A 13529-nucleotide genomic window follows, 5' to 3' on the forward strand; every position below is an offset into this window, starting at 1 on the left:
AACAGAAAAAATACCCCCAGGGACAGTTAAGGGCACATCAGAGTTATATGCCACCAACATTCCTGCAAAGCAAGTTAGACTTTACTACCTTGATTACTACACACAGACAAAAAAATTCCTTTAGCTGATTGGCCTTTTCCCCTGGGGAAGAAATTCATTTCAATGAATACCCATTCATTTTAAAGGGTCTTATTGTTTAACTTGTTTTTTGGAACACAGAAGATGTCTCTGTGAAAAAGCTCCGTTTCTCTTTTATTTGAAATCTTCATGGAGTTTTGGCACTGAAAAACTTGTAATTGGTATAAGGAGGCACTAGTTCTTCTGTAGTCAAGGTGATGATTTCCTTTATAAGGTTTTATTGATCAATGTTTTTTCCAGTCTCAGTCATCTCTGAAATATCTGAGATTCACCAGTGGAGAATCTTGTGTAGGTGAGAAGGTTTGGGAGAGAAAACACTGTGATGGGGACACTGGTTAACTCCATACACTGAGACTCTACAGAGTGAGCTAAAATGGAGATGCAGGCAACATGTCAGTGGCTATCTCCTTGTCCACCCCAATAACCAGTTCAATAATGCCTGGGAAGATTTCACCAAGGGCAAGAAGAACTTGAAAGTTATCACTCTCACTAACAAGAGATGAAGTGGAGCAGTATGAAGTCTTGAAGATTTCAGGCAAGAAAAGTATGGATAAAGAAGGCAGTTGTCTCTACCATAAAGACTCTCAGTATACCATCATGCCTATGAAGATAGTTACCCTACTACGGGGAACAGGTCTTTGTAAGGAATCTATCAGCCTTTTATTAATCAGCTCATTGGCATGAGCAGCCCTATTACAGACCTTCTCTAGGCCGTAATTCCAGATAAATTCCAGGGAGAGAGCAGATGAAGAAGGAGGGTTACCCCAGAGCTCTTAGGAAGCATCTTAGGGAAGAAAAGGGATTTATTTTAAACAAACCACACCTAGTAAAGCCAAGAGTTTCGAAAACAGATGTATAAAGACCATGTCTGAGGACCCAAATACATAGCCTGATTTTTAAAAGGGCTGAGAGTCCACTGGTAGGCATTTACATAAAAGAAGACATACTAGGTGTTCAGCCCTTCAGAAATCAGATCAATGTTAGATATTCAGCTGACACTACAGGCTGGAAATAGTTGATATTCTGGGCAATAATACTAGTTGTCCTTTCTTGCTTCTGTATCACAGTGCCAGAATAGGCAGGTTGGGTTAACTCCAAATGCATAAGTACAGTGTGGAGCCTGCACCTGAACGTGCAGCACGCTTATGCTTGGAAATGCTCTGTGAACAGCCAAGCAACAGGACAAATGCTGCCAGCTCAGGCAAAATCGACTCTTGTCTTCCTTGGGAGTCTTCCCCTGCATTGTGCATTTGAACAAGAGTAAAAGGAGTATCAGAGACTTATAATGGCAGATAAAGTCATCATGATTGCAAATAACAGCAGTCATGAGGCTGTTACCTCTTCACATACAGGTGGGAGATGAAGTGGAGAAAAGGTCCCCAACTTTCAGACACCACGGCCAGTGCTGCTAATACAGTACACTGGGGCAGTTAGTTGCATTGAGCCTGACTGTGGTTGTATCACTCTTGCCTAAATTATACACACCCAGTGGCATTCCCAGGCACTGAATGGGAATGGAACAGCCTAATTCTGGGATAGTCAAGTGCATATGAACAGTCCGTTGGTCTCTGACAGCTCAAAAGGTCCCTGGGCCTTTTGAGCTGCCAAGCTGTGTCCAGGGAGAACGCCTGTTGGAGCAGGCCAAATCTATGGCAAGGAAGGCTCTAACACTGACCACAAGCAACCTCCCAGTAGCTGGGGATGTTCCACCTGAATTTCATAGCATAGACGCAGCTATAGAGTCTGTCTAGGCTGCTCTTGGGGCAGTGCGATTTGGTAACAGCAGGTGTACACGGACAGAAAAGTGCATATAGGCTGTAAAGACAGCCTATGGCTCAGGAACAGTAATGCAAGTTCTTTTGGAGGCAGACAGAATGGCAATTCTTGTCCACCTTCATCAGTAATAAGATAAACCTGCCCCAGACACTTTAGTGGTCTCCCTGCACTGAAAAATTCAGGAACTTCTCTCTTCCTTCTAGACTTGTCTTTAATGAATCTTCTTAATAATTTTGAGAAAAAATGTCTGGTGTTATAGCCAAGCCAAAGACTCTCCAGAGGGAAATCTGTTTTGATGATAATCTGTGGCACAGGATCATGCTGAACATATTATCCACATCAATCAAAGTACAAAGACATCATTAAAACTAGAAATAACAGCGTATCAAAGTGATCCCATTTGCTGCTGATAAAAAATGTGTGTTATACGGAGCAAGAAAGCAGAGAGTAGCAGTGATTAAAAATAAAAAGGATTCAAACTTGTGTAAATGAGCTTTGATGTCTGGAAAATCCTAGTTCCATACTGAAAAATGTTCCTTGCACTGAGCTCACAAACTAATGTCCAGGCTAAATAGTGCCTGAACTGAAGTAAAGCATCTTTTAGGATGCTCCATCTGTCCAAGGCTACAGATAGTTCTCTCAGCTCTCATAGTACTGACTGTCATGCAGACTGCCCTGAGCACACATTGGCAATGGCACGCCTGAGAGAGAGAGAGCATGCTCCTCTAATGACACAATGATGTCTCATTTATTATTTGTTAGTCACTTGTAGGGAAAGATTTGGAATCCCACACAGTTTCCATAGCTCTCTACGGATATTCCTCAAAAGAATAAATAGCAGACATGATCCCATCTTTTCCTGTTCAGGCTCTGTGCCTCTATGAGATTTAGTTTACTTTTTTAAAGTCAGGTAAGAGATTTGTTTGAGACAGAGAATAGATGGATCAAGCAGACTTGTAAAGGTGATTTGTGCAAGCACTTCTAAATGCTAATCCAAGTTGAAAAGAGAGAAATTACTCTGACAAATGCATTTACTTCTGCCTGAACTTTGTAAGTAGCATCTTAGCCCTGTTGTTTTGTGAATACACATACACATATACACATGCACACACATGCTTAACCCTGTCATCACAGCCATCTCGTCACAATTGTGAGAGGCGCCAGACAGATTCTATTCTTTCTCAATATTTATCAGCACTTAAATTGTCATCTAATTTCCAATTACTTTGTTTTTATGACTGATAGTGATAAAGGAGGCAGGAAGAACACAACAGGCTCTCCAGCACTCCACTTGAGTTTGCAGGGCTGCTAGTACAGGAGAAACTATTCTTTAGCTGTTGAGAAAATCTGTGGCCCAGCCATTGCTGGAGGATTCCAGTTTTTAAGTCCCATGCTGAACAAGGCTTTCAGAGCTTTAAATATGTTATAATAGTTGCCAAAGATTTGTTCTGAAGGAGGCTTGCTCTGGACTACACGGCCTCCTCCAGCAATGTTAGAAACCTTAGCTTCCTCATACAGAGGGAGCCCACTCTGACCCCTCTGAGCCTGGGCCTCAAAACCCACAGTCTCGCTCTTTACCGTACAACCAGAAACACAAACCTCTTCTGATATTGGAAATTAAACCTCAGTAATCAGTAGGGAGTTAGAGTGAAGCAGGAAGCCACTTCCAAAATAAACCAGTCTTTATTGGCTGTCTGGATTCAAAAAGTCAACTCTTGAGTCAGCTGCTTGGCATTTTCAAAATCCAAAGCATGTCCTATGTGTATTTCTATCTCCTCCCTGCTCTTTGCTGCCTATTTAGTTGGGCCATGGTATTCAGTGGTGATTGCAGGAGCATGCTGTAAAACAGAATGCAAAAATTATCTGAATTTAGAGATAATCTATTTTATCATACCCACCTCAATGAACGGGCATCAAACTGCAGGGAACAAAAGAAGCCTCAGATCATAATCATTACCACTGAAGCCAGACACCCTGGGTCTTTCTGTCTCTCTTTGTCTTTCTAACTCGTTTCATCTTCTTAAGCAGTTCTTTAATTGCCTAGTTTCTATGAGGCCAGTTTGCACATGGCCACTAGAGTGTTGCAATGCATGAGTCTGGCTCCACATATAATCAAAAAAAAAAAGAAAAAAAGGGGGTTGCTTTTCATACAGACTGATAAATTTTGGATATCAAGACTGGTAAGACCTACAGAAAAATCTTTAACCATAAGTACATTTGTTCTATGGCATACTGCAGCCATATCCCACATCCACAGAAGCCTAAAGATTGCTTCAAAGAGATGAGACTCCAAAATGACAAGGAGAACAAAGGCAATGGTTGCTCAGCTGGACCTCCTTACCCATAAGCTACCCTCCCCTGCATGCTGGGGATGATGTTGGTGCAGCACTGGAATGTAAAATGGCCCTATCACCTATTTGTGGTACAGATTCCTTGTATTAAAAAACCTTCTCTGCTCTGATAGCCTTGCGGAAGGCAACCTCTCATTGATCCTCCAGTTGCCCACTATTCAGTGGCTTTTCTCCAGCTGCAGCTTTTGCCTTGCTCTTTATCTCCTCTCTCAGAACCTTTTTACTTACAAGAACCCACTGTCCAGGTTTGATGGAATTATTGACAAATTATCTATCATCCTGGGAGGAGCTGATGTGTGAATAAGATCATACTCACTCATATATCTAAGATCTTATGAGTGAAGAAACAGTACTCAAAATCTGTATCTTATATGGTTCTGATTATTTAGCTAAAAACTGGCTCACATTCTTACTTGACTTTAACACTTGTACACATGCCCAACAGACAGACATGCGCCATGTTAAGGACCTCAACAATAACTGACTGCATTCACAACTCCACAAGGTCTTTGCTTTGGTTGGTCTAGTAAAATAATCAGCTTTGGATATTTGCCTGTGTGGAAACAAGAGATAAATGCTTTACCATCATCTCAGTCATCAAGGCACAGCTGTCAGGGATTCAGCCTCTAAATAACATCATCTGACCTGGAAGAATGCGTCTATAGGCCCACTGTTGGCATGAGCACCCCGTTTGACCTTTCCTGTGCAGCATGTAGCAATTTATATAGTAATGATTTTAGTGAACAACTGGTCTATGGTTTAGCAGAGGTATTCACTTACTCATCTTTTAGACTTTTGCCTGTTGGGCTAGAAATTCCCAAATGTGTATGTCAGTAACTTTTTAATCTCTGACAAAGCCAAGATGGTTGGCATTAATATGGTGATTTTCTTATTACTATCAATATAAAACATTTCCCTAGAACTGGAAATGGACATGGTACATTACAGTCCTAGAAAAAAACATGTTCCCTCCTCTGGGAGAGCTGGAAATTGAAGTCATGCATGACACAAACACGAAACATTTTGGCTAGTATTGGATGACTTCTCAGAGCACTCCAGAAACACTGTTTATCAGCCTTCTGGTTACTTCTTTAAATATCTTCCCAAGGCAACAGCAAGACTTAATTCAAGACCTGGAGACCACATTCTTCTCTGCAGCAAACTCTTCCACTATCTGTGGCTTTCAGTCATCAGAACAAAGTCACACATCTTCTGGTCAAGAAATAATAGGTTCAGGATCACATGAGTACACCCTATCCAACTGCACTGGAGCCACCCATCTCAGTCTTAGGCACTCATTTAGATTTTAAGTTGCTTCTTCTCCTCAGTTCTACTCTTTTGGTACAAGAAAATAAACTATAAGATGAAAAACAATTGGGCTATTCCTTTCCTATTTATTTTGAGAATCTAAGATTTGTCCGCAGTTTCTACTTTTGACTTAGAGGACAGATTCTTCAGGCTATGAAATGGCTGCCAAATTTAACATGAATGGCATTTAGCTGGCAAAGAGTGTATTACTGACAAATGCCTAACACACTGGACATATTGTATTTGTACCATCTGGGAGAGTAAACAGTGACAGGAAATAACCACAAACAGGTGTTAATGTTAGGCCCTTAAGGGTCATTAATGAAGTATGGCAACTGACAGCACTGAAAGAGCCCACACACAAGTCCTGGCAACTGGAAAGGAGAAGGTGGGATCCCAGTGAGTGTAAGAGTGTATTAATTTGTCACACACAAAAAATCTTTCCTTGATTGCATCTCCTCTACGTGACTTCCTTTATCCTCTTGCCATACCACATCCTTCAGCTGAGCTCCCATTGAATACTCCTTCCTTTTCCCCTTTCAGGCATCAAGTTCTTTCCTTACCCCAGCCAGCCAAGACAAACACAATCCTGAAATATTGCTCTTTCTCAGAAAGCCTATCACCCTCTGAAGACAACTGCATGCCTTCATGCATTCTTCAGAAAATAAATCCTGTCTCAATTCCCTTTTAGGCACTTTCAGAGCCATTTCTACCTTCACTAAAATAAAAGGCCTCTGGCTTCAAGAAACTGTGATCCAAATCACACTACATCAGTGTTTCCCCAGTGCACCTCCAAGGTTACTTCCCCTGCCCCAGAAGAGACCTGAGAAAGGGTGTCTGATAGTGACACCACCTGTCTTTACAATAGTATCACACAAATCCACAGTAGAGGAGGTACAGACTACCACAGAGAAATGCAACAGGTACCATGAGACAGTGTCATAGCTGAATCCAGCCTGATATATAACTAGTCACATTCTTTTGAAAAAAACAAAGAACATACGGAGTATTGCCCTTTACACTCACAGAAGCTCACTAAATTTCCAAAGCCAATGTTAATACTTACGCAAGGTCATCCAAAAAAGAATTAGCAATTTGTGATAAACAATTAAGCAAAATAGACTGACCTCCAGCCACTTCCCTATTCTCTGTCCCATCCTATGCAAAAAAGGGGAATTTTGCCAAAAAGACTCTGTTTTCAAACAAATGTCACCTGGCTAACATGCAGTGTTAATACAGTCACAGAGGAACCTAAGAGAGACAGAAAAGACAGACAAGGAAGAAGAGGCCATGGGGCCCTTTTCTTTAGAAGGGGGACAGTAAACTCGTGAGTTCCACACTGCAGAACTTCAGACTCTCTCTAATTCAGGCTATTAGTGTTAAAAAGAATACTGGTGGGCATGTAAATGTAGCCATTCACTAATAACAAAGCCTAATTGCTGAATAGATTAAATGTTTCCAAAGATACTCTCATTGATTCTGGCTTGTGTTTAGGAACAGGAAAGTGAGAATGTTTTAAAGGCCAGAAAATAGTTCCCTTTCTTTATGTCTTTGTTAAAAGGCTACATGGAACACAGTCATAGATATATTTATCCAATTCAAGAGATGACCATAAAATTAAGAAATGTAACAACTGCTTACAGAGAACTGCTGTCACTGTTTAACCCTGCACAGTTATGTACAACACTCCACACCTGCAATCCTTGGGCTTTGCACCAGTATGTGTCAGAGCCCCACAAGACCAGAGACACAGCCATGCCAAATTCCATTTTGAAAGGGAAGAAAAGCAAAAACAGTTAGAGTGTATTTGGTTTATTCAGGGAAGTCAATGGAGTTGTGTCTGCAAAGACTGTAGCCCCAAACTTCCAGGAACTGGCCAGTGCCAAATGCCTTGTTGTCACTTGAATTGAAACAGATGCACACTTTTTTGCACTGGTCATTTTCTAAACTTAAGTACTTACAAACAATTAGGTCCTCACCTTTCTGTGAAATTGCAGCTCACCTTTCAGTTCTTCATGGATTACAATGAGAGGGAAAAGGAAACAAAACGGTGGAACTTACAGGAAATTGAATAAACATCTAAAGGCAGAAATCTGTTTAAATCTCAGCTAATAAAGCTCTGATACCTGGTTTACCTCCTCTTCAAACAGGGTAAGTTTCATCCTGTATCAGTGTTTTGGTTTTCTTCAATTAATCTTACAACCTCTTCTCTCTCTCCAAAGCTATATTAAACTAAGCAAAATCAAACACTCTGCAGTCCAAAAACTTCAGTTAGGAGCTACAAATACTAAGGTTGTTGAAACCTGGCCCCTTTGTGCATATGCCCTCCTGCTGTTTTTAAGTATGTGAGTACATCCTATTTTTCCAAACAGCCTCTGCAAAATTCTGCGTGGAGGACAGATGGTCTGGGAGTGTAGGAAAGCTGTGCAGTAAATAAGGCTGCTGTCTCCAGAATCCCTGAATTATTTGTTGTAGAATCTGGAGGACTCATAGGAAATAAGGCAAGGGGAGGAATGACTGCACATCACAAATCTGGAGTGCTTAACTTCAGAGCGTTAAATTTCTTTTAATGTTAACTTTGCTCTTTTACTGCAAAAATAGACATTCCAGGCCATACGGATTCTCAGTTTGGGCTAAAAGAGCACTTGCTTATGTATGTGAAATAACCTTGAACTAGATAAGCCATTGAAGGAAAATATGGGGTTTTTTCCACTTCTTTTGCCAGTGGATTTCAAAGCTGTTTTCTGGCTGTGGAGGAAGATACTGATTGGAAATCCCACATACAACTCCAAGTTCTGGCAGGAAGCGTTTTCTACCTGGGGGAATGGTCATTTAACAAGCTCTTTACACTGCTTTGCCATGATGCTCTCCCTTTCTCCAACAGTGGTGTGGGCTTCCCTGCCCCAGTCTACCATCTCTTCTAGTATCTTATCTGGAAGAGGCCCTCCACATACTCAGTGGGAACAAGTACTGAAAAATGCTCATCCTGGAAGTAAGTATGCTCTGCCTTTCTGTGGGCCCGGTACTGGTATACAGGACAGCTGGAAAGGAGTGAGAGAAGATGCAGCAGCCTCACTGCAAGTGAGATCTCTAGGCTAAATTTAGCTCTGTGCTCTGAAAAAGCTTTTACTGAGCACGTACAAATCAAGCTTTTTCAAAAGTCCCAACCTGGTCAGACAGAGGTACATTTGTGTAGGCCAGAGAAAGCACCAGCTGGCAAAAGAGCAAGCTCCCCACCACAACAAAAACTTTTCCACAAACCCTGCAGGTCTTCTCAACAACAAAAAGAATTTGTTTATCCTCCTGTATGTATTCCCAGAAATGGCTGAACTATTTGAGCTTAAACTTTAGATACATATCAGCCCAAAGCAGATATGTAACACGGAAAATTTCTTCTCTGAAAGCTGTGAACTTTTTGGCAACTGAAAACAGCGTCTCACAGAACAGTGGCAGGCATCTTGGAAGTATGATGTAGCTGAAGAAACTACTGTTCAAAATAAAGCTTTGTTACAACTTGCCACTGACAAAAGTTTGTGTAATGTGTATTTTAATGAAATTTGTGACACACACTTTAAAATATATATGTAAAACAGTCAAGAATTGGATACTGGAGTATATATTAAAATACGTTTAAGCAGAGAAAAAATGACAGAGTCAGCCTTTACAAAATTAAACCTTGTATACGCTGAATGCAGAGCAAAAGAGATCACCAGGCTCATCATGCAAAGAGGAAAATCACCAGGCTCATCGTGCACATTAACCAAGTGTTCCACTGGCAATGTGCTCTGTTTTCATCAATGTTTTGCAATATACTCTGTGCAGCTTTAATACATAATAGTCTTTCACACAGATATAAAACAAGACATTTCTCCTGTAAAGCAACATAGAATCTCTGTGCAGAATTTGCTCTTTATTTCTCAAACAAGGATTAACTATCTCTGTTCTCAGCAGATCTAGTCTTGTTGTTGCACCCTGTATAAATTTTAAAGCCATTAGAAATCTTTTATCCATCATAGAATTGCAATTAATTTTCCTGATAAAATATATTATGCATCCCTTAGAGTACATTTACACAAATATCTAGCAATGATTTTAAACAAGCTACATGAGCACTGGTTAGAAACCAGGTCAGAGTGACTCCCGTAGGACTGGCCACATCAACTGAGAAGTCAAACCCAAACTGCCTACCTTATAGCTAAGACAAAAAGTCTGGACTTCCTCTGTTATTTTGTAATTAGGGGAGATTCAAGCTAGATTCACCAGTGAGGCTCAAGAAAAATCAAGAGACCTATCATTTTGTGAAGCAGCAGTTACTTCCCTCCTTTTGGGATGACAGTCAAGGAGTCAAAGTAGACAGACAAGAGAATTCAGGGCAGAAAGGCCTGCAAGGGCTGATTTATCTGAGAAGTTAAAAAGAACTTGACTCTTGTGACCTGTAGCTGGTGAACCAATGATTCAGATAAAGGTAGCCTAATTCTCCACAATAACCAAGACAGTAGTAAATTCTAAAGGAGTAAGAGTGACTTACTTAGGGTGGAACAGAATGGTATAGATAGGAGTTACTGGCAATCGCCTCAGAAAGGCTAGGAGTTTATGGGCATGGGAACCGAAATATTCTCTTCTTCTCAGAGAGTTAAACTGTTGTGGCATAATGTAGACAAGAGCATGTGGTGGCATAATGTAGAGAAGTTTCACCCAGTATCAACTGTGTTGTTTCTGCTCAGTCATAAAGTAGAGGTGACTATCACACACCACTTGGTGAGCCAGAGGTCTTACCCTGGCTCCTGCAGTAGGCTCCCCTGTATGCAGAGTCTCACACTGAAGGAAGCCCTTCTAGATGGCATAGTCCACAGCTGCCATCTAAAACCCCAAGGTCACACTACCTCATATGCTGAGGGACAAAAGACCTGAGAAGGACAGACAGCACTCTCCCTGCAGTCCTGCTCAGTTCTGCAGCGGGGTCAAAGCACAATAACATTCACTTATGAACAACAACAATAACATGACATGAGCACAGTTGGTTGAAAAACATGAAAACTAAACCAGATACATGAAATTGCAATTAGAACAGAACCCTTATTGTTCAGAGAGGATGAGTGCCTGGAAAAGAAATGTAAAGTATTTTGTTTAAATTCTGTCCTTAGTTACAATGCCACCTGGACAAAAGTTTAGCTAAATTAAACAGACTAAAGAAACATCTGTATTCTGCTGCAGTACATCCAGAATACGCCAACAGCACCACTCTGTGGATTAATAGTGATTGCTCTGTAAACTCACAAGGTGTCTTCCCAAGCCTCAGATCTACGACACCGAAGACAGAAATGCAAATACATTATATACAAATATATAATATATATATATTATTAAATTAGACTAAATTAGTGTATCAGTGGTATAAACCTAGCACCATTAGAAGTTAATGAACTACCTTACCTTTACAGTAGTGCAACTGAGACTCTAAACTGGCTTGCTCAGTTCATATATGTGGCATGCCCTCTATTCATTTCACATACATAACTTATTTTAGCATCAGTAAGAGAGGTTCCATGTGCTGAATTCAGAACAAATGCTTTACACTGCACCAAAATGGGAACTTGACTCTCTGAATCACATCTTAGATTTAAACCTGTAGCTTTCATTAGATGTAGCTGCAGCAGAATCCATGAGAGGCAGTTCAAAGTTCTGGAGGAAATCAGAAAATTTAAATACTTGAGCCAATCCTCACCTGAATTCCTTGGGTCTGCAAAACTGGGCTAGAAGAAGCTTTGCTTCCTGCTCTGGCAAAAAATCAGTGATGAGGCCTGGAGATGAAACTGCAACAACATGAGCAACTACAAAATCTTCCGTGCAGACTGTCCCCCACATCGGACACCTCAACCTGACAGCCAGCTGGCTGGACTCAATATTGAGCTGGGCTGCAGATGTCAGCCAGTAATCCCACCTGATGGAGCTCAGGAGGATATAATAAATATTTCCTACTTCCCCATCTCTTGCTACAGCAGCTCCAAGTGGTAAGTCCATCGGCAATAAGTGCAGGGCTGTGTGCTGGCATGCTGCAGTGTCTGTGAATCCCATGGGGCCTTTCACCCAAAAGAGGGGGTGGCTACAGGCATGATAAGGCTGTGCTCTTGCAGATATATCTTACAACTTGTGCCATGCACAGCTCGAGTCCATAAGGCTCAATTACCTTGATAATCCAGGTCCAAAACAAGGGCTCTTCTGTGCCTCAAGATTCTGGTTGTCTGTCATGTGCAGGGCATAGTCACATACCATTTGAGGTACACTGTTACCTTCTGAGGTCCCAAGATCACAGTCAAAAATGACAGCAAGGGAAAGCCATTGTAACACTAGATTATATATGGCATATTACTTTCTGCCCATAAATTAGAAGGAAATAGGCAAAAACCAAAACAAAACCAAAAACCTCCATGTTTGATTCTGGTTTCAGTTTGGAGGAGACTGGCCACCTCTTCTATTTCAGCTTGTCTCTGCTCCTCTGATACAAAAATAAAGTTACACTAGCTCTCGCAGCCCGTAAGCATCTTTCCTGACGTATCTGCAAGCTTGGGCATTACATCAGAGAGAACATGCCTTGTTTTGACTGAGGATACATACAGAACTTGGACAGCTCTCATCAAAGTTAGCGTTTGATCCAATTTTTGTCCAAGGAATTATGACTATTTGTTTTAGTCTGCACTTTGAGGTAAAAGTTGCTAAGAATTTTTCTAGCCCAGAACAATTAAGAGTAATAAAGGGCTGTGGGGATAAATACCTACGGGAGGAATGAAACACAGCGGATTTTTTTTGCCATCTTTATCGGCCAAGCAGATTATTCTGCTGCCTGACCTATTTACTATTTTCCCAAGTGCAAATAAAAAGCTCACCTCTATCTCTCAGGAAAACCTGAAGGCAGCATGTTTTACATTGGAATAAAGTGGACTTCTCTTGGCTCTGAGATGTGCTGCTGTGCAAAGGCAGCGCATTTCTTTGCCCGTGATGCTGTTCATAACCAGTGCCTCTACCTGCTTACAAGAGGATTTGCATTCAAGCACGAAAAAGCAAAACCAGTCATGCCACCAGCCGTAAAAAAAGGGGATCCGGACCATTACCAACCCACTCCCTTTAGTCATCCTAACATGATTTTCATCTCATCCTTCCCATCTCCGTCACCAGCAACATCTCTGTGCTGCTTTACCGGGGTTCCCAAAGCCCTCCTGAGGCCAGGCCGAACCCCTCACTGCTGCTAGGGGAGCGGTTTGAGAGCAAACGGTTTTTTTGCAGCCGAGTCCAACTCAATCACCGATTCTTAACCGGTACTTCGTTTAACTTGTAAAGTACTACTGCCTCGGCTGGGTCTTTCCCCGACACACAGACGTTTGCCGGCTGTGTCTGCGGCTCCACAGGGACGGGGTCGCCGCTCCGGGCGGCGCTCAGGGGAGAGGGGGGGAGCCGCAACCGCCGCCGGTTTCAGCCCCCCGCCGCTTCCGCCCCGTGGGCGCTGCCGGAGCGCCCTTCGCAGCCGGCAGGTGCAGGCAGCCACAGAAGCCTCCCTCAGCTCCCCCTTCGTGTTAGCGCAGACTACGTCCCTGTCAGGAGGGGACGTGGGCGCCCATGCGAGGGCAGCTTCTTTCTCGCTGCTCGCCCGCCGCCATTTTAACGCCCGCGAGGTGAGCGGGGGAGGCCGCCGCCCTGTGGCAGAGGTGTCCTCACAGGGAGAGAGGAACCGTTACCGGCTTGGTGGCTGTGATGGCCGGCTTTTTGTCCTGAGTTGTGTCTTGGTAGTTAAGGTAAAATAATGTTGTTTCTTGGAGTGGCGCCTCTCCTGCTTTAATGGTTGGTCTGAAGGGAGCAGTGGGCTTTTCAAGGCAGGTGGCCTGAGGAGGGCAGCACGTCCCCCATAAATGCTGCTGTCATTTGTGGTGTTCCCTCCAGTTTTCTCTGTTTCTTAATAAAACG

General features: G+C 42.3%; 1 long non-coding RNA gene across 2 annotated transcripts in view; it reads right to left on the minus strand.

Annotated features, from left to right (window-relative positions):
• Window positions 1-11583, minus strand: part of LOC140650687 (uncharacterized) — a 51040-nt gene extending 39457 nt beyond the window's left edge. For both annotated transcript variants that reach the window (XR_012042139.1, XR_012042140.1), the window contains exon 1: window positions 11299-11583. This is a non-coding gene — a long non-coding RNA (uncharacterized lncRNA). The remainder of the gene's footprint in view (window positions 1-11298) is intronic.
• Between the last annotated feature and the right edge of the window lie 1946 nt (window positions 11584-13529).

This window comes from Ciconia boyciana, chromosome 4 (genome assembly GCF_034638445.1).
Source record: "Ciconia boyciana chromosome 4, ASM3463844v1, whole genome shotgun sequence".
In the NCBI taxonomy this organism is placed as follows: domain Eukaryota; kingdom Metazoa; phylum Chordata; class Aves; order Ciconiiformes; family Ciconiidae; genus Ciconia; species Ciconia boyciana.